The following is a 22695-nucleotide window of genomic DNA, read 5'->3' on the forward strand; positions in this document are numbered from 1 at the left end:
ACTGTTCAGTGGTTAAGCCAAACCCATCAATCCTTATCTAGGGCCAATTGCTCTTGCATGAACCTAAGCTTGACTTTCTCAAGCTCTAGAAATTGACATTTTCTATCATAAGAGTTATCTCTCTTATGGGATATGGAGGACCCTATAGAATGACTGGAATGGTCCGATTCTGCAGAGGGAGATCTAGATCTCCTAGATAAACCCTGCACTCTCCCAGGAGGAGTAAAGAGAGGACCACTGGGGCCTTCTCCACCCTCTTCCTGAAGATCTAAGTTGTCCAGGTGAGAATCATCTTAAACTTCTGGGCCAGTGTTTGATTCTAGGTCAAAAAAGGTTTCACTTCTGGCCTGTCCTCATTCCCTGCCCCACCAACTCTTTCAACTTCATCTAATCCTGGGTTCTTCCTAAGGTCATCCAAGAGTAACACCTCAATGAGACATTTGGTGTTGGCATTTCTCCCTGCCTTCAGCTTTTTAGAAACACTCATGGCTTTCAATTTCCGAAATGTAAGACCATTGTACCTAGAAGGCAGAGAGCCACTGGCATCTCCTCTAGGTGACATAACTATTGTGGAGTGGTGTATGCAGCTACCTAACCTAGTGGAAACTAAACTCTCTTAGGTTGGAGAAAGGATGTGCTAGACCCTTAACTTACCCAATCCCTAAGTTCAGTAGAACTTACGTATTCTAATATTTAAGTATTATATGTGCCTAATACTTTAGTGGTTTTCAGTAAATCAATCCAAAGAGATTTATCTTGCAAAACAATGCAGGCTTGAATCGCAACCTCTGCACCCAATGTGAGAAGTTGGCCTGGTATATGATGTCCACTAATTCAACTGGGCACCTTGCACCAGTCCAAACAACCCTTATGATGTATGAGGTCGAAGATAACCTTTAGAAAGCTATCCTAGTTGTAGCTGTGGAGAGCAGCTTTCAGTCTTAATCTTGAAGGAATGTAAAGCAGCTTGTTTTACCAGAAAATCACCTCTTGAATTAACTAAATGAAGGCGAACCACACAGTAGTTATATAAAAATATTGGTTTATTAATATAACATTCTTTACTATCCTCTACATGAGGATAGAACACCAAGCACACAATATGAGATCAATAGAACAGCTGTAAGTAGCACAATACACAGTGGGCTCCAGGGGGAGACCAAACTATATGCTAAAATAGTGGTATAACAAACACAACTTTGATCAAGACAAGGTCTGGAGCACGTAGAATTGCTGGGACCCCAAGGAACCACCCAAGGAGAGTAGATAAGGACCGCACGGAGGACAGGTGCAGTGTGCTAACACGACCGTGGACTCCGAACAATTCTATGAGGAAGTCGTGGTTGCAATTTTAAAATTTATGAACCCTTCTAGGAGGACTTTGAGCAAACCCTTTGGAACTTAAGAGGTTAGAGAACCACCCTACTCGCGGATACCGTAGTACCAAGTGACCTATCACAGTGGAGCCGGGTGCATAGGTCTGGAATGGTGTCGGAAACCGCCGTCGTTCTCAATGGAGGGCTGTGAAGAAGTACTGCTACAAAGAAGGTGAAACGGGTCTAGAGGAATCCATGCCTGGATTTTGGAAGGAAAGAACCTTAAAGCAGAGGGGACAGAGTTTGGGTCACTTCAGAGTGACTAGGGGCTCGGTAGACAAATTCCCACCAATGTGGGGTGCTTCATGTGCGAAGAAGGGATGCTTGACTTTGCAGCACAGAGGACCAGGAGATGTCTAGGACAACCAGCAGCCAGATGCGAGCTGTCGCACTAAGGATGTCAAGTGCTGAGGGGTCGGTGTCCGGCTGGAGCACCAACAAGCCTTGGCAAAAGCAACCCACACAGGATGGTCAAGCAGGTTACGGTGTGGACCAGCACAGTCCAGGGGACTTACCGAGCAATGAGGAGTCAGGGCATGTGTGGAGCAACCAGGAAAGCCCAAGGAAAATCACAGGCCGAATGACCAGGAGTCGCAAAGGGACCTCGTGCAAGATTGCAGAGTACCAGCCCATGGAGCGCTCGGTGCGAGGAGGCCGGAGTTCTTTGGTTCAATTACTGCTCAGGGTCAGGACTACAACGACTCCAATGCACACGCTCAGAAAATGCCAACAAGCATATGCAACTGGTGCACAGGGGTTCAAGTTATGTGGTCCCCACAAGGGATACTGGCCTCAAACTTGCTGAGAGGGCAGATCAACCTCTGAAACCTTCAGAAATCCACCTCTTGTGTTGCTGAAAGGAGTCCTCGGGAGCAGCAGACTTGGCAGTTGCATTGAGGTGCCTGCTACTGCAGGGGAGTGACTCCATCACTCCAAGGGAGATTCTTCAGTTGTCCTTAGTGCACCACACGTCCTGCACAGAGCCTGTGTGGAGCAAGGGCATAGACTAGGCTTCAGACAGAAAGGGGGATGAAGTCGAGCCCAGTCAAGGTCCAGCGAGGTCCAGAGTGTCCAGACGGTTGAAGGTCAGTGGTTTCTACTTGTAGAATCTTGTCCACGTAAAATCTAAAGTCTTACAGCCAGATAAGCCCCTATGTACCCACAGGAGAGTGTTGGACAGATTCAGGGGACCATCCTAGGGGAGGGGCAGGACAGAGGGGAGGTTACTCCTATGTCCATTGTCCAATTTCACGCCAGAGCAGGAGCCAATGGCTCCCAGAACTGGTTTGAGCTGGACTATGCACAGGGATACCAAGTGTGCCCCATGTGCAGACTTTCAGCTCTCTCAGAGTGCACCCACCCAGCCCCAATACACAAATCCTGTCTGGGAGGTGGTCACACCTCCCTGTGACAGGATGCCTATTTTGCTGCCTTTCTCTCTTCAAGCCTGGCTCAGCAGTAGGAGTGCAGAAATGTGTCTCTGCTCAGCAGCATCCTTTTTGTGCTGTCCGGGTTGGGAAGGCTGGCACGGGATAGACCAGTGACCACACCAAGCTCACTTCAGAAGAGTTGAATCATACCTCCCACACCGGTTACCAGTGTTGAGGTGACATTTCAAGGTGTTATACCAAACATGATATGTTTCTATGCAGCCATTTTCGAGATAGCATTTACCGCAAGGTTATAACTTGTAATGCACCTCTACCTATATGTCTGGCTGAGTCACAGACAACCCGGAAGAAGGGTCTCCGAAAGCTGCAGAGGCTCTGCTCATGCAGGGGCACCATCTTACATAAAACTCAGCACCTTGCCTTCAGGATTGATAAGGCCTGCAATAGGAGTGACTTATAAGTTTTAAGTGTAGTGGCCAATAGATATAGTGAACCCTTATCGAAAGTAAGTGGTGCAAGCACCAGCTTACACAGGTTGTAGTAGCAGACCTGTAGTTCCATTTTGCATGGCCTCTCATGGGTGGCACAATACATGCTTCAGCCCATGGGAGGCCTCTGGGGTACCTATGCCCCGGGTACATGGGTACCATATACTAGGGACTTATAAGGGTACCCCAGTATCCAATCTGGAGTGTACCAAAGTGCATGTATGTCAATTTAAAGGAGAAAGCAGATAGACTTGGCTCCCGATTAGCAGGATCCCAGTCAGACTAGTCAAAAACAGTGAGGCATTAAGCAAAAAGTGGGGGTAACCATAAGAAGCAGATCCTACTTTCCTACAACTACTTCTAAAAAATATTATGAGAGGGGCTGTGTGACAGATTAGTATTTCAGCTTTGTAGAGAGAGTGCTATAGAAGGGACTTCTCGGAACACTCTGCTGAATAGCCAATTTTCAACACTATGCTATGCCGAATTTGTAACTAAAAACCGAATTGCAACTAATTTTTAAATTGCCGCTTTTAATTGTATTGTACTTCTTGTGAATTGCAATCATATTGGTTTAAAGTAAGCTTTTGGCTACCTGTCCTTTGGTGTTTCCCCTGTTCCGTCACGGCGTGTGCCGATTGAGCGAAGGGGTACTATCACCAACCAGTCGCATTTCCGGGTTTCTATACCGGTCAGCTCTCCACTCTTACTGCTGCCAGGTGTCCTGCCCACTCAAGCGATAAAAGTGAGTGCGCCAAGCAGACACGCGCAGCGTCGCGCTGGCGACGCGCCGCAGTCGCGCCAGAGTCAAGCCCTGCCTGTCTGTGCCCGTCCGCGCTACGTCAGCGCCAAGTTAGTGCCTCCCTTGCTCGTTTTTACTTTCTTTTTCTGTACTATGGCCAATGTTAGATATTCAAGGCGAGGACTTCTAACGCTTAATACACTCCCCCTCAAACATGGTCTGAAACCGTCTCATCAGTCAGTTGTACCACACCCCTCCTACCTTACTTGCCTGTACGGCAACGTCCGCTCTCTACCGAAGCATTCCCTTGAAATATGGGACTTACTAGATCAAAACTCGCCAGATCTCTTTTTCATTACGGAGACCTGGCTCCAAGAGACATCTTCCCCTGACATAGCCTTAGCCCTGCCGATTGGCTACAACATCTTAAGGCTAGACAGGACTGCAAAGAGAGGTGGGGGTACGGCTATAGTCTATAAATCCCATATAAAAATCTGTATAGTGGACTCGCAGATTGCCAGCTGGGGAGAACTATTAACTTTTTCTCTTGACCTTAACAACAAGGAATCCTGGAAAGGAACGCTTTTTTACAGACCACCAGAAAGCAAAACAAACTTTGTATCGCAGCTTTTGGACGCTTTGGCCCCACATTTATTGGCCTGTAAAAATTTCTTATTAATAGGAGATTTTAATTTCCATATGGAATTACGTAATGATGCCAACACTATTGAATTAATCAATAGTATTCATGCATTAGACCTGATGTTATTAGACACAGAGGCCACCCACAATGCTGGACACACTTTAGATTTGTTATGCACTAATTCTCATGAAGTCCATATCTCTGAACTACATCCAGTCCTATGGTCTGACCATTTAATTATCAAATTTACCATTAATATTAAGTCAACCAAATCTGTTCATCAAAAGGAGATAAAAATAAGCCGCGCTTGGAATAAAATAAACACAGACTCCTTTTTACGCTCCTTTGCGCCCCCTCTTGTGAATGAAAGTTCAGATCTAAAGAAAGTGGCAGTTGATCTTGAGATAGCAATTACTGCGACACTAGACCTTATAGCTCCAAAACAGAGAATCAAGTGCCCAAACAAACGATCACCCTGGTTTACTCCAGAACTTAAACCAATTAACTTAGCTGCTAGGACCGCCGAGCGCAAATGGCGCAAAACAAAAGAAGAAGAAGATAAACTACAATATAAGATTCTACATAAAGAGTATATGGCCCAGATAGCACTAGCAAAGAAAACCTATCTGGGAACAAAAATTACCCTAGCTGGAAATTCGCACAAAGAACTCTATTCAATAGTAAGGGAATTTACGAACCCTTCAGCCTGTCAACCCCCTATCATGGAATCCCAAGAATGGGCCGATACACGTTCCTTTTACTTTAGAGATAAAATTAATGATATACATAACTCTTTTCCTGCTACAAACATTTCTACCAGGGCCCCAATCATTGATAATTCTGAACACACTGAACCTATACCCTCACACAAGACTCTAAAAGAATTTAACACTATATCTGAGGAAGAGATTGGAGATATAATGAGGAAAACTAAGTCTGGTTCTCCTAGCGATCCAGCGTCAGCTCAAATTTTGGCTAAAATTGCTCCAGCCTTAATCACTGAATTAAGTTCAATTTTTAACCTAACATTAGTTCAAGCCACTTTTCCAGCAATCTGGAAAGAAGCCACAGTAAGACCTATTTAAAAAAAATAACGCTGATCCCAAACAACCTGTTAGCTACCGTCCCATCTCTCTCCAGACTTTTTTTGGTAAGATGATCGAGTCACTTATTAATAAACAATTAACTAAACATCTGGAAGATAATAAATTATTAGATCCGTCACAGTCAGGCTTTAGAGCCGCTCACAGTACAGAGACTGCCGTCCTGGAGGTAGTAGATAACATCCGCATGGCACTGGATGCAAAACAATCAGCCATTCTGATCTTGCTGGACCTGTCGGCGGCCTTCGACACCATCTCACACAGCATCCTTTTGGAAAGGCTGCGTGAGTTTGTTGTCGAGGGTCTAGCCCACAGGTGGATCCAGAGCTACCTCTCGGGAAGAAAATCTAGAGTTAAAATTGGCCCTTTTTCATCTGACCATGCTGAAAATGACAAAGGCGTTCCGCAGGGCTCTATATTGAGCCCAAAGTTATTCAATATCTACCTATCTCCATTAGCCAAGATAATTAAAGATTATGGGTTCAATACGGTTTCATATGCCGACGATACCCAAATCCTAATTACTCTCGGCCCTAACATCATAGACACTAAACATAGATTTAAACAGTGTATGGTGTCAATTAAAGAATGGATGACAAATAACTGCCTCATGCTGAATGCCGGAAAAACAGAAATCATTGTATTTGGTAGGGCAAACATAATCTGGTCAGAAGAATGGTGGACTAAGTCTCTGGGCTCATGTCCGGCACCAAAAAACCCCATCAGAAACCTTGGTATAACCATTGACTATAAACTGACCATGGCTTGCCATATAAATAAAACCATGCATACAAGCATTGGACTGATGCGCAACCTCAGAAAGGTCTTTAAATGGATACCGCTGGCATCACGTAAACCCCTTGTCCAGGGACTCATAATCAGTCATTTGGTTTATGGCAACTCATTGCTGGTGGACGTTAATGAAAGCCTCTTAACCAAGCTTCAGACTCTTCAGAATGCGGCGGCCAGGCTGACCCTTGATCTTCCACACCGCACCCCTTCAGCCCCATGTTTGAAAAAACTACACTGGCTGCCAATCAGAAAACACATTAAATTCAAAGTTTGCTGCCTGGTCCATAAATCTTTGTATGGACAGGGTCCACAGTACCTGATGCAAAAGCTCCGAGGTGACTGACCGGGAAGAACTCTTAGATGATCCAATAAACATCTTTTAATAGTCCCTAAAGTCCGAACAGTCAGAAATGGAGACAGAAGTTTCTCTAAAATTGGCCACGCCACTTGGAACGCACTTCCTTTATCCATCAGATGTGATCCTAATCATAAATCATTTAGAAAAAACCTGAAAACCTGGCTATTCTGACCAAGATGTTCCATACCTTCCTTCTTCCTCTTTATCTGATTGTTTCTGCAGCGCTATGAGACCTTTGGTGATTTATGCGCTATACAAAACCAATTACATACATACATACATACATACATTGTGTGTATGGGTGTGTAAGAGGCTGTATGGGTTTATAGGTGGGTTTGTGAGTAGCTGTGTAGGTGAATGAGATGCTGTGTGAGGGGCTGTATTGGTGAGTGAGTGGGTGTGTCAGTGACTGTAATGGTGAGTGAGTGTCAGTGTTAGTGGATCTATGGGTGGGTTCATGGGTATGCAGTGACTGTATGGGTGAGTGAGTCGGTGTCTCAATGGCTATATGAGTGAGTGACTCCATGTATAAGTGGCTGTATGGGTGAGTGAGTGGCTGTTTGAGTGGGTGTTTCGTTAAGTGAGTTGATGTGTTAGTGACTGTAATGGAAAGTAAGTGTCTGAATGGCTGAATGGGTGAGGGAGTGAATGTGTGAGTGCTTGTATGGATGTGTGAATAGGTTTCCGAGTGGTTGTGTGGGTGTGTTAGTGAGTGTTTGAGTGTTTGTATGGGTAAGTGAGTGTCTGTTTTGAGAGGCTGCATAAGTGAGTGAGTGGGTGTGTGAGTAAGTGACTATGTAGGTAAAAAGGTAGGTGTGTAACTACCTGCATGGATGAGTGTGTGGCTGTACTGGTGAGTTACTAGTTGTATGATTGGCTATATGGGTGAAAGAGTGGTCGTGTGAGTGGCTGTATGAGTGAGTAAATGTGTGTCTGAGTGTCTCTTTGGAGGAGTGATTGGGTATTTGAGTACTGGTATGGGTCTATGAATGGGTATGTGAGTGGTTGTATGGATATATGAATGGGTATACAAAATGTATGGGGTGTGAGTGGGTGTGTGAGTGGTTCTGTGGATAATGTCATCATTGATCTCATTTGAGATGTCATCAGAGATGCCATCAGTGTTGTCACTGACCATGTCATGAGTGATGTAATATGTGAGGGTATAAGCAGTGCATTGCGGTGGAGTAAGTAATAGTTAGCTCAGTTAACTATAACTGCTGAATTTCACTGGTTTTGTACCAGTGAAATCTGAGACTAACTATAATGTCCCTGTAACCTTTGTTTTTTTCAGTGAATTTCTAAGTTTTTTTTTAATTCTATTTCCTAACTATAACGTCCCTGTAACCTTTGTTTTTTAAGTGAGTTTCTAGGTTTTGTTAACTGGTAGTCACGTTTGCAGAGTGGTGGACAAAGGGGACAGGCTTACAACCAGCTCTCAGGAATCCTGCTGTGTCAGACTTACTGGAAGTAACAGGAGGGCCTCTGGGCCCCCAAGAACCCTCTGTATCCGAGAGGACTTTATCCCCTAACCAGCAAAGCACCAGGTGCATTTGCAGAGTGGTGGAGAAAGGGGGCATGGCCTCCAAAGTCTTCTAAGTAATCACGCTCTGTGGGACTTACTGGGGGTGAGTGCTTGCAATGTTCAACACTCGGTCCATCATCCCCTTTGGTTTTGCTTTGTTTGCCTTAAGTTGGCAGGGTATGCCCAGACGTGGGTCCCTTGCACACTTTGCCACTGGATTCAAGCTAGTCTGGCTGATGATGGCTGATTAGCCAGAAACCAGTCCCAGTATGTTTGTTTCCGGTCCAGGAAAGACATGGCTTGGCAGTTTGGGCTAGACTGTTCCCATGAGGAACAGGGTCAGACTGATTTGCATATGGCCATGTCTGAACTGGGGTGGCGGAGTGAGCTAAAGAATGATGATGGATGAAACCCAGATCAGTTGACTGGGGGTGAGTGCTTGCAATTTTCAACACTCCGCCCATCATCCACTTTGGTTTTACTTACTGGAGGGAACAGGAGGGCTTTTTGACCCTCAATGACCCTTAGCAGAAAAGGGGTCTTTATCCCCTAACCAGAAGTATACCAGGAGGCACATTTGCAGACTGGTGGGGAAACGGGGCTTGGCCTTTGAAGACCTCTCAGCAATCCATCAGTGTGGGACTCACTGGAGGTAACACTAGGGCTTTTTTTGCTCCCAAGGATCCTCTGGAGCCAAGGTGACTTCACTCCGTAACCAGCAGTGCACCAGGAGGCAAGGTTGCAGAATGGTGGAGAGAAGGGGTGTGGCCACAAAGTCCTCTCAACAATCCAGCTGTTTGAGACTTACAGAAGGTAACAGTAGGGCTTGTTGGTCCCCAAGGACCCTCGGCAGCCAAGGGGACTTTATCCTCCAACAAGTTGTGCACAGGGAGGCATGTTTGCAGAGTGTTAGTGAAAGGGGGCGGGGCCTCCGGAGAATTGTTGGTCTTTAATTTAATTTTTTCAATTTATCCGGGGAGTGGGGCACATGGTCCCCATTCCCTGGGCCAGTTTCAGCCTCGGGAACCCCATCCCCAGGACCAGGCCTATTTAGAATGGTAAGAGGGGCCATGCAGCCTCCCTCCACAGGCTGATTTCAGCTCCGGAAATTCCATCCCCTGAGTCCCAGCCTTTTTATATAAATTAAAATAAATACATAATTAATGGGTCGATTTTGGTCAAGGGGACCCCATCCCCTGGGTCCTGGCCTCTACGGTGGGCACCCTGGTCCCACCCAGGATCCCACTTAAGATGTTTGGAGACCGAAGGGGGAGTCTCAAGGCCCTTGTGGTCCCTGCCGCTTAGGCATGGGCGGAAAATCCGTTCCGCTCGCGGATTTTGCGGATTTTCGGGAAATCCGCAATCCGCGAGATTTGCGAATTTCCCGCAAAATCCGCAAATCCGCGAGCAGCGGATTTTGCTCGCACTGCTCGCACTGTTCGCGTGAGTTCGCGCCCCGCGAATAAGTGCAAAATTGCAGAAATACGATCTTAGCAAAACTGAAAGTAACTACTTACCAGGTTCAAAAGTTCAGGCTCATCATTAGTAGCCATTTCCTGTAGTGCTTCCTGAGGGGCCCCTCCAGAGTTCAGTTGCCAGTTGAAACTATTATGTGACCCTGCTCTGAACCTCAGAATAGTTACACATATGCCACAAAGGTCCTGAATTACAGCTAAGGGAGACAAGCAGGAGCCAGGCTGGAAGTTAAAATCCATTAATCAGCCCCTAATTCATTATTGTCAGTTGGGGCAGGGCAGGTGTTGTAACTAATTTTGCAACAATGAAAGCACTTAGCAAGTGCAAAAGATCACTAATCAGGGCACACTAAGGAAGCAGGTGCCAGCTAAAAAAATATTCTGTGACACATTAATCAGCCCCAAATTAATTCAGGTCACTTGAGGCAGGGAAGGTGTGCTTTGCTTTGCCGAAAATAATGTACACTGGACAACCAGAGGGTGTGGTGATGAAACAGAGGGTGGCATGGGTGGGCCAGAGGGTGGCATGAGTAGTCAGAGAGTGGCAGTGGTGACAGAGAGTGGCAGTGATGAAGAAGAGTGTCCCAAACAGGCTGGACACGTAGAAACAACAAGTTCGCAAAACTTGCGACCCGACAGGTAAGTTCGCAAATTGCGAAATTGTAAAAACCCTCGCGAACTGGCAGAAACACGGGCGAACACAAAAAAAAAAAAAATCCGCAAATTCGCGGGAATTTGCGGATTTTGCGGATTGCGAATCCGCAAATCCGCAAAATTCGCGAACGCGAGATCCGCAAAATTCGCCCATGCTTACTGCCGCTCCCCACATTCTGTGGGAGCCATATATGCTTTGACAGTGAGGGTACTGCTAACATGCAGTTACCTTTCTGTAAAAGCAATTGTGCTCCGCTTTGAGCAAGCTAAAGCATATTCAATGCTTTAGCTTGCTGAAATTGAGAACAGTTTGCTATGGCTTGGCGGAAGCGGTAAAGCTCCTTCCAAGCCATAGCAAACAGCTATATCCCTGGGGTGGGCCCCCCAGGACATAGCAGGAGCCATCCCTGAGTGGTGGCAGTACTCAGGGCCATGTATGGCTCCAAGATGATGGGCATGCAGCCCCCTCCTTTCTTGATTAAGGGCTGCCCCAGGGAGGTGCCGTTTACTGGTGCCTTGAAAGGAACAATAGGGGAGGCACACAGCACCCTTCCATTTCGAAAATAAAAAAGGAGTTTCGACCCAGGGAGGTGGTGTCCATGAGGCCCCCAATGTCAAAACTAAAATGCCCTGAGAAGGTGGTCATTCCTAGGGCAGGTGGGCTCCATAAGGCCCCCTCATTGAATTAGCCCAGGGGAGGTGGTGGTCGCCGAGGAGGCGGGAGAGGCCATACGAGCCCCCCCCAAACTCATTTTAATAAATAGCCCTGCATCAGTTTCCTTATGTTTGTCGTGGGGAGGTAGCAGTCCCCAGGGCATGGGAGGTGCTGTATTCGTACCCCCCGCATTCATATAAAGCACTGCCCCGGGATCTGGCCCACCTGGGTGCTTCTTGAAAATGACACGCTGGAGTCAATGCGTCTTTTTTTATTAATTTTATTGTGCTGTGGATCCGCAGGTCCACCTGCTAATTTGTGGCAAAATATAATTTAAAAAAAAACTTTTGCCCCCGGCGGGGTCTCTGTGGGACCCCCCACTAGTTCAGGGTGTCAGAGTATTCCTACCCTAACCCCTTCTTTTTAAAAAATAATTTGTGGGTCTCAGCTTTCATCTGAGTTGGAAGATGGCTGCCAGCATTTCCTGGTTGAAGTGTTGGCAGCCAATGAAATTTCAGTAGGATCTGCCAGTCCACTTCAAGGGCTTGCGTCACCCGATATCTAAAAAACTACTGAACAGATTTACAACAAATCACACAAAGCACGCTTTCTGGACCAACATCTAGCTTTCTGCCAAATTTGCTGTAATTCCTTTCAGCGGTTCGGGCTGTAGTCGTGTTCAAAAAATAAAAAATCCCCATAGACATAACATGAAGGAAATATATTTTGGGACCCCACTTTTTCCTGGCTCCCGCTGGAAGGATCACCCTGAAACAGTCAACACAGCAGCTGAACCAAAAGGGAAACATCCTTTACAACGTAACTGGTACAACGCGGTACCGTTACGACGCAGCATTAACAACGAAAGTCGTTACAACGACTTTCGCTGGAGGGGGCTCTAGGATAGGGGATAGTTTAATTTACTATCCAACACCTTCCCTACTATCCAAGGGGACTGGTGTTGGAATAGTAAATTAAACTATTCACTATTAGCGCCCCCCAACGCAAGTCGTTGTAACGACTTGCATTGTTAAAACTGCGTCGTACCGTCATACATCCAAACCAAAAAGCTGAAGTTTTTTGTTGTCAAGCAGCGCCAAAGTTATTGTCAAAACAAAAAACACTTTTCCTATGGATACTTTGGTCCTAAATATAAATACCAACTGGCTATTCGCCAGTAGGTAAACTACTTTGAACCGAAGGAAGACAAGATGCATGAAAAGTCTGACTGCGCATTACATATCAGGGGGAATGAACTGCTACTGAATGAACACAACCAGTTCTACATTGAAATTGACCACAGACTAACTAAACATGCAAGTTGTGGTTATCCGTTGAAAAAAATACAGAAGGCACAACCAAACATAGATGTGGGATCTGTTGGAGAGAGGCGAATAACCAACCATTGGAATGAAAGACGATGCAAAGGGAGAATTAAGAAAATTATTAAAATTGTTGACTGGAACCTACGTATAAAATACAGAATCTATCCATGGTAACATTTGAACCAGAATCCAAAAGCCCTGCAGAAGCGCGCGAGTGCGCAAAACACATGTTGGCTGTATTGCTGTTTATAAATGACACATCAAGAGAATGAAAATAAAGAATAACAAAAAGAAACTACTCAAGAATGTTAAATTTGTTTTACTTATAAATACACAGTATTTCTCTTGATATATAGGGGCGCAACTAGACCCGAACTTCAGGGAGGGGATAACACTCCCATCCAGGGCTGGCCTTAGCACTGGTTGCACACTGTGCAACAGTCTTTTTTGGCGCCCCTTCCCCATTTCCTCCTTCTCCATGAATTCCCTCACTACCACACACCAACAATGCACCTCATCTTTCTATAGCACCTTTCTGACAAACATTTCATTTTTTTATGGCGCTACTCATAGTTTACTTACACTCATTTCTGTGACCTGCATGGTACACGTTCTGTGTAGCAGGCACATTAACCCACTGCGGTGTGTAAGGGGCAGATTTGCCCATATGAGTGCACGGAGAGTGATGTGGCAGTGTGAGAGTAGGGTAAGAGGAGTAACTGCAGGGTAAGTGAGGTGGCTATATGAATTTGGGTACAGATGTAAGTATGGAGTGGACGAATGAATGCATGGTTAGTGATGGGTTTGTTTGAGTGAGATTGCAGATTGAGCAGTGAAGGGGACGGGTGAGTGAAGTGTCACATGAGTGCAGGGTGAGTAGTGGGCTCGTGTGACTGCAGGGTGAGCTACATGGTGAACAGTAAAAGTGCATTGTGAGTGCAAAGTGATCACTGTAAGTGCAGGGTGAGCGGGTGAATGGTGTAAGTGCATGTTGATCAGGGTGAGTGCATTGTGATTGCTGTGAGTGCAGGGTAAGTGTGAAAGTGAAGTGCGAGAATGAGGAGTGAGTTGTCTGAATACAGGGTGCATTCCCAGACACTTGAAGTAACTCAACATGCTATTGACTGCAGCATAGGGTTTCATATATAAGTTAAACTTTTCCTAATATGGCATTAATCAGGGATTGAGAGTGGAGGAAAAAAATGAGTTGCTGATCCTGCGACAAACTTACAGTCTCATGATTAGGGTTGCCAGCTCATTATTTTGATGTCCCAGACAGTACAAAAATAAACAGACACCTAAAGCCATATTTAGCACTTATCTGTGCATACTTCGTACAGCAAATATAAATAGAAAGCACTTTTAATTGTGTTCTAAGGCTGCCTGAATGATCCATGACTGATAATTAAAGGGAACAAAGACAGAAAAGTCAAATTCAAATGAATAATTTGTTTTTTTTATTTATAACCCTATTAAGTGTTGAAAGGATGCTTTTGCAGGCTCTTTAAAGAACACAGGGCTGGTATTTTTCTTTTGGCAACCCAACTTTATATTCCTTTTCATGAAATACATACTCACACTACAGCAGTAAATGTAAAATAGAAATGTAAGGAATAGGCCGAGTGGGGGACCAGGGGTTACTGGAACCAGAGAAAAAACGAAGCCTCGGCAACCAGTTTACAAAGGTATGTAAATATGCCAGAGATAAGACTCCAGACACTTCCCAGCCGAGCCCACAGCAACTCGAGCTGCAGCAGCCCCGGCTGCGACACACACAACAGGGGGGCGGTAGCCCTTTTAGCCCTATTGGCATTGCGCGCCTGAATATATATGTGTATATATATTTATATGAAAAGAAAAAGCAGAGAACTCTGGGTAATTCTCAAGTTTAGGTGGAAAGCAACTCCAATATAGATCACTCTCAACACCAGCGACACTCAAATTTGCTCACCTAAAATGTCTGCTTTTCTATCAAAGTCTTTAAGCGTAGGATTAGCACAGTGCCATCCACGCTGAGCTAGAAAGGGGCAACGTCATATATAGTCATGTGATCAAGGCTCATTTTGAGCAGAAACGTTATGGCGACAGCACTTGAATAAATCTGCATCCTACTACTTGGTGGTCCGTGTCTGTTCTTGCCCCACGTCTGGGGAAGTGTCAGCGTGTGGGGAACGGAGTTCTTTCATATATATATGCTGATGACGTCACATATTACATCACTCATGCTTTGAAAATTTTAGCTTCTATTTTTAAATGTGTGTATCAAAGGTTATATTACGCTGAGAGGAGGTCTACCACTCTTTTACAAGGATGATGTCATCAGTGATTTCATCAGTGATGTTATTTCAGATATCATCAGTGATGTCATGAGTGATGTCACTGACCATGTCATGAGTGATATAATATGTGACGTCATCAGCAGTGCATTGCGGGCGCGCGAGTTATAGTTAGCTGAGGTAACTATAACGGGGGAATTTCATTGGTTTTAAATGAGTAAAATGTCCAGTTAACTATAACATGTGTCAAACCTATGGTTTTTTCAGTGAATTTCATAGGTTTTTTGAATGCTACTTCCTAACTATAACGGGTTTAAAACCTATGGTTTTTTCAGTGAATTTCATAGTTTTTTTAAATGCTACTTCCTAACTATAACGTGTTTAAAACCTATGTTTTTTTCAGTGAATATATATATATATATATAAAATTTCTAAGGCAAAATGAAACCCCTCATTTTGTTCCTTTTCAAATTAAATGTATTAAGTGTTACCACTTTATTCCAATCAAGATGACTTCAGGTGTGCCATACTTTTGTGATAAGTAAGACTGTTAGCGTTCTAGTTGTTCTTTAGAACACTCTGGGACATTCTGTCATTGGGCTATAGTTGGGCTACATCTGGCTGATATTTGGGCTACATTTGGGCTCTTTTGTCTCTGGTGGCCATCTTGGGAGACTGCATATCAGAATTTTTTTAATGAAATATAAGAGGATTTGAGAAGTCAATCAAAATGTGCCCTAATTTTTCTTTCTTCAGCACTAATCATAATTTCTATGGCAAAATGAACCCCCTCATTTTGTTCCTTTGCAAATTAAATGTTTTAAGTGTTAACACTTTATTCCAATCAAGATGACTTCAGGTGTGCCATACTTTTGTCATAAGTAAGACTGTTAGCGCTCTAGTTGTTCTTTAGAACACTCTGGGACATTCTGTCATTGGGCTATAGTTGGGCTACATCTGGCTGATATTTGGGCTACATTTGGTTTTTTTTGTCTCTGGTGGCCATCTTTGGGCTACATTGGGCTACATTTGGGCTCTAACATATATATAGCCCAATGTAGCCCACTATATATTTTTTCAAAGTTAATTTTCTCTGCAACTACTGAACAGATTTACACCATTCAAAGAAAAGCGTAATCTGCGAGCCGGACTCTACCTTTCTACCAAATTTCCTATAAATCCATTCAGCCGTTCGAGCTGTAGCCGTGTCTAAACGTCCTATGGAAAATACCATGGGGAAAACACGTTTTGGGACCCCCCTTTTATCTCAGCCCACACTTGACGAATCCCCCCCAAACTTTCAGGGAAGGAGCGGATCGGAGCAGGCCATCTTCTTTGAGAAATTCGCAAAGATTCGTCCACCGGTGCCAAAGTTATTCTCAATAGAATGTTGCGGATTTCCTATGGAAACTAGGTCCTAACTACTGTCTTTGGGCTATAGTTGGGCTACATCTGGCTGATATTAGGGCTACATTTGGGCTCTTTTGTCTCTGGTGGCCATCTCGGGAGTCTGCATATCAGAATTCTTTTAATGAAATATAAGAGGATTTGAGAAGTCACTCAAAATGTGCCCTAATTTTTCTTTCTTCAGCACTAATCATAAGTTCTATGGCAACATGAACCCCCTCATTTTGTTCCTTTGCAAATTAAATGTTTTAAGTGTTAACACTTTATTCCAATCAAGATGACTTCAGGTGTGCCATACTTTTGTCATAAGTAAGACTGTTAGTGCTCTAGTTGTTCTTTAGAACACTCTGGGACATTTTGTCATTGGGCTATAGTTGGGCTACATCTGGCTGATATTTGGGCTACATTTGCTTTTTTTGTCTCTGGTGGCCATCTTTGGGCTACATTGGGCTGCATTTGGGCTCTAACATATATATAGCCCAATGTAGCCCAATATATATTTTTTCAAAGTTAATTTTCTCAGCAACTACTGAACAGATTTACACCATTCAAAGAAAAGCGTAATTTTCGAGCCGGACTCTACCTTTCTACCAAATTTCTTATAAATCCATTCAGCCGTTCGATCTGTAGCCGTGTCTAAACGTCCTATGGAAAATAACATGGGGAAAACACGTTTTGGGACCCCCCTTTTATCTCTGCCCCCACTTGACGAATCCCCCCCAAACTTTCAGGGAAGGAGCGGAGCGGAGCAGGCCATCTTCTTTGAGAAATTCGCAAAGATTCGTTCACCGGCGCCAAAGTTATTCTCAATAGAATGTTGCGGATTTCCTATGGAAACTAGGTCCTAACTACTGTCATTGGGCTATAGTTGGGCTACATCTGGCTGATATTTGGGCTACATTTGGGCTCTTTTGTCTCTGGTGGCCATCTTGGGAGACTGCATATCAGAATTTTTTTAATGAAATATAAGAGGATTTGAGAAGTCACTCAAAATGTGCCCTAATTTTTCTTTCTTCAGCACTAATCATAATTTCTATGGCAAAATGAACCCCCTAATTTTGTTCCTTTGCAAATTAAATGTTTTAAGTGTTAACACTTTATTCCAATCAAGATGACTTCAGGTGTGCCATACTTTTGTCATAAGTAAGACTGTTAGCACTCTAGTTGTTCTTTAGAACACTCTGGGACATTCTGTCATTGGGCTATAGTTGGGCTACATCTGGCTGATATTTGGGCTACATTTGTTTTTTTTTGTCTCTGGTGGCCATCTTTGGGCTACATTGGGCTACATTTGGGCTCTAACATATATATATAGCCCAATGTAGCCCAATATATATTTTTTCAAAGTTAATTTTCTCAGCAACTACTTGTTCTGACCGACTTTTTCGGCCCCTCCTTGAGGGAAGGTGATTGGAGGTGACTTCAGTCTACTATCATTCTAGTGGAAGGATTAGAACCGTAAATAGAGCCTATTCACAAGGCGTGTTGATATAATTCTGTACTTTTTTCCTTAGATCAGGGCTTATAATCTTATGTTAGGGGATAGATTCATTAGTATTAGTGATAATCCGTCCTTTTGTAAGAGTGTTAGTATACCTTCTATGGAGTTATGCTTAATTCGGGCCCTATAGGCCTCAAACGGGAGAGACTCCATCTTTCTTTCTGCCCCGGCAGCTTGAGATGCTTCTAGGTCAAATGTAATGTTTTAGTTACGAGGTGTTGTTCGCTTGGAGAGAACCGGCTCAGGCTGGCCCTTATCCTAAGACTGTATTTTTCTCCATTCCGAAGACACAACATCAGGCCGGCCGGCTGGGAACGTGTCCTTGGTACGGGGAGGTACAAGAATTTGGTGGGCGGCAGGTTACTGGCCGTAATTTTCCATGAAGGAACAAGATTCCATATTAGTGAAAGCATGAGGCCGTGAGTTAGTCAGTCTGTAGGCGGCAGCTAGCCGTTAGCATCAATGCCATTAATTATTTCAGGGCAGACAGTCGCCATTTTAAAGTCGGAGAAAGATCAAGAAGCTGATACTCTCTTAGAAAGATTGAAGTTATTTTAGCTGGAGCAGCAGGCGAGCTTTGACATTAAGATCAGAGCATACAGAGTGAAGCAGTTAGTTAAGGGAACGAATACCAGAGTGGCTGAAACTGAGTTATAAGATCGAAGCCGAGAAGTGAAGATGGTCCGTGATTGAGAGGAGAGAGGAGTAGTGCAGAACAGCCAGAGAGAAAGCAGCCGATGAGAGGAAGGTTCCGGTGACTTGGAGGGAGGCGAAGGAGACAGAGCATAGCCGTGCAGACGTGTATCCGTGACTGCAGAAGTGTGACCTTAAGACGAGCCAAGGCACAGACGAGAAGGGAACCCAGATGACTGCTGAGTCCAGACTTCATATTAATAAGGTGACGTCGACCCTTTCTTATTAGCGTGCACATTCTAACCTTTCATTTTCCTTTGCAGGCTATATGTTATAGCATAGTGTTATATTGCTATTGTTGTTCTGATAAATAAAGTACCCCAGTTCTTAGTGAACCGGCATGTGCCTCTTATTCGTATATAATAAAAGTAACCTGTTCTTCTAGTCAGGTACTGTTTCGCGAACGGACGCAACCCCCGATCAGGTAAGCAGTGGTTGAATAATGAGGGAGAGAGGAGCCCTTGAAGTAGAGGATAAGTTGTACATCATCTAATTCGGCTATCGTTGTGTGATCCATAATATCGTAGTATTATACCTCTAGTAAATAACTAGATATTCCCCAACATGAAGAGCTAATGGTATTCATAGGAAAGTGATCGTCGTCGGGAGGCGGCGTTAATGAGAGCACCAGGGGGGACACTGGTGTGTATACCCACAGGATTGTGGCTTGTAATGTAAGTAAGAGAGCACCAGGGGGGATACTGGTGTTTATACCCACAGGATTGTGGCTTGTGAGGAAATAGAGAGGGCATCAGGAGGGATACTGATGCCTGTATCCACAGGATTGCGGCTGGAGCGAGCACTGGTTGCGGTCAGTGTGTAATGGTAAATATTCAGAACTGCCCCAGGGTAGAATAGTCTGGGCCTGGGTTGCCGCGAGACTAGCTGGTGTGAGTGTGATATTGTAGAAAACTTAGGCATGTACATTGCTAATTCCCCATCCTTGGGTAGGAGACATAGATACCTGTTGTAAATAGGTCCTAAGGAGGGAGGTGATTACGTTCCGGCTGGGTTGGTTGTGCTCTGATGAGCTGATTCTATCTGGTCTGAGAATCCGGTTGTTACATCTGGCGTCACAAACTGTTTACGAAGCCTGTGTGCGCTGTATTGTTTTTATCTTGTTGGTTTGCGCTCGGCTCGTACGTGGTTTATTTTGTATATTATTTGTTAATAGTTGTATATATCTTTTTGATTTCTCAAAATGTTTTTGCGAAGGTCGAAATCTACCTTCAAATTGCCTGTTGAAATTCCCGGCTGGGAATCAACGCCTTACGAGGCCTTGGCCCGTGAGTGGGCCGATTCTACTGGTTTGAGTGAAAATTGGAGTTCTTGTTTGGAGCTGGCATAGCCGGCTAATGTGATTTCTTGCTTACAGAAAGCGCCAGTAGTGAAGGGTGAGGAACTTCCTATTTTAGGACACAGAGGTTGGATTGTTTTAACTGCGTACAGGATTGTACATGAGAAATTTTTGAAATTGCAGAAGCAATATGTGGATGTGGAGGAAAAGTTTGTTGAAGTGCAAAATGCTCATACTCTTTTGCGTTGTCAAAATAAATTGCTTGCCGACAAACTCGAAACTTATCAGACAATAGCCGAAAGGGCTGCTGTTCGAATTGCGAAATACAAATATAAGAATCGTCGTGGTCGTGTTTGTAAGCGTAAGGTGCGTCTGGTGGTGGCTAAAGCCGGACTGGACTGGAACGCCGATGAATGGGATGGTAATATCTGGGACTCGAATGATTCTGGTTCCTCGGCTCAGGAGTCTGACAGGCGCAAGTCTTCGCGCTCCGGACGTGACTGTAAATCTACTTCTTGTGACAAACATGATGATTCTGGCGACCGTGGTCGCTCTTCCCATTCTAATGACGTTTCTCATTCTGATTGTTCCTCCTAAATCTATGGATCGGGCTTCTTCTGATGCTCGTCCGGAGGTTTCTGCGCATCCGTTTTTTCGACGAAAATTGCAACAAGCTCCTGGGAATCCAAATGGTATTGCTATGGATAGTTTAGAGGATTTTACACAACAGGAAGTTAGTGACATTTTACAACGATTTCGACAACGGCCTGGTGAGTCCTTGCTTACGTGGATGGTGCGCCTTTATGAATTGGGCGCAGCAGGTATTATGTTAGATGGAGGAGATGCCTTGAAATTTTGTTCTTTGAGTTCCGATTCTACTGTACAAGATCATTTTCGAAATTTTAATGGTGCTGGCCAGATTAGTCTGCTCCAGTTGGCAACTGATGGCTGTAATCACAAATACCCTTCTGAATCTGATTGGCCTGTGAATGACAAGCCGTGGTATACCTTGCGCGATGCGGCGCAACGGCTGAAAGAGGAAGTGATGTAAACTGCGATTTTTCTGAGTACAGCTGACAGATTGTTGGATGGTTTGTTAACATCTTCTGTACGTAATCGCATTATCCATTCTTCCCCTGTTGCTTATAAGCAGGTTATAATGACTTTGTTAATCAACCAAACTGGGAATGCCTTGTCTATGGTGCTTGAATCTGTCCGTCAGCTTGGTGAGTTGGGTGATTGGTTTAAACCTGAGAGACAGTCCGGACCCGAGGGTCGTACTGCTGGAGATTATAAGTTCTCTAGACGTGATATGTTTCTTGTGCTGTTGGCTGATGGTGTGAAACAGGAAGACATTGATGGTGAACCTAATAATCGCTTGTGGGACATGTTTCGCATTGGATCGGAAAGATGATGCCCGACGTGTGCGAAAGAATGACTGTGATCGTGACATTCTGATGACAGTGGAGATGGCAGATGTCGTGATGATTCTGGTCGTCGTGATGAACGACGGTATGAGCGTGATGTGTCCCCTCGGCGTGAAAAAGAGAGAGGGCGAGAGGGGGGAAGAGAAAGGGGGAGAGACGACCGTGTTAACAGCAGATATAGAGAGTAAAGGGATCAGTCCCCTGAGTTGAGGAGAAGGGAGGATCAATACAGACTTTCCGATCGAAATTCACAGTACCATACAGATGACAGGAATCCATTTCGTAATGGAGATGGATATGAACATGATGTTTTGACACCCAAGAAGTATGAGAGCATTTACCCTGATTTGTCCTGGTTGACAGAACGCAGTAAAAATGACTAGGAAATAGGTCAAGCTCCAGTACGCAGGTGGGCTCACAAAGACAATAGACCCTATGTAGATATTGACATTTTTTGGAAACATCGTAATATCCAAAGGGCCCGAGCATTGGTAGATACGGGAGCGGAGGCCACTCTTATTCATGGAAAATCAAAGAAATTTAAAGGCCAATTTTTCACAATTACTGGTTTAGGTGGAAAGGAAACCCCTGCAGTGCAGACTGCACTTGAAATGAGAATAGGCAGAATTCCCAGAAAAGAAAATTCTGTATTAGTTGTGCCACTTTTGGAATACATAATTGGAATTGACATTTTGAAAGGAATGACTTTGCATTTAGATGACAGCTGTTATCAATTTGGAACTAAACATTATATATCGTCCAGACCTGTACGGGTTGGTCGTTTAAGGATACCCCCCATAACAATTCCCCAGGCTACAAAAATTGTTTCTCAGAAACAGTCCTGCATCCCAGGTGGCCATGAAGAAATTAGTGCTACTATTCAGGATTTGGTGGATGCAGGAGTTATAACTCCGGTTACTTCTGCTTGGAATAATCCCGTTTGGCCTGTGCGAAAGAGTGATAATTCTTGGCGCATGACTGTTGATTACCGCGAATTGAACAAACACACACACCCTTTGACTGTTGCAGTACCAGACATCATTACTTTAATTGAAAGAATTCAAAAGCATCCAGGTAAATGGTATGCGTCCATTGATATTGCCAATGCTTTCTTTTCAATTCCGATTGCCCCCGAGTGTCAGGAACAATTCAGTTTTACATGGAATGGACGTCAAATGACGTTTAGAAGTCTTCCCCAAGGCTATGTACACAGTCCTACGATTTGTCACCGGCTGGTGGCGGAACATTTGTCTGAAATATCTGTACACCCGCAAATCCAGATATGTCACTATATTGATGACATTTTAATTCAAGGTGAGACACAAGACCAAGTTCAGACCCAGTTAGATCAAATCATTGATTGCTTACGCGAAAAAGGTTGGGAAATCAATCCCGATAAGTTGCAAGGTCCATCTCAAAATGTAAAATTTTTAGGCATCAATTGGCATGAAGGTCACAGAGAGGTGATTCCACAAGTGATTTTGCATTCCCAAGAAATAGGAAAGAAGCCCAAAGCTTCATTGGCTTATTTGGCTTTTGGCGCCAGCATATTCCACATTTGAGTCAG

The 22695-nt window shown here is 44.3% G+C and overlaps 1 pseudogene; it reads left to right on the forward strand.

The window, feature by feature from the left end:
- The first annotated feature begins 5795 nt into the window (after positions 1-5795).
- LOC147732396 (zinc finger BED domain-containing protein 6-like) overlaps positions 5796-22695 on the forward strand; it is a 54916-nt pseudogene continuing 38016 nt past the window's right edge.

Source organism: Lissotriton vulgaris, chromosome 2_1 (genome assembly GCF_964263255.1).
Source record: "Lissotriton vulgaris chromosome 2_1, aLisVul1.2, whole genome shotgun sequence".
In the NCBI taxonomy this organism is placed as follows: Eukaryota; Metazoa; Chordata; class Amphibia; order Caudata; family Salamandridae; genus Lissotriton; species Lissotriton vulgaris.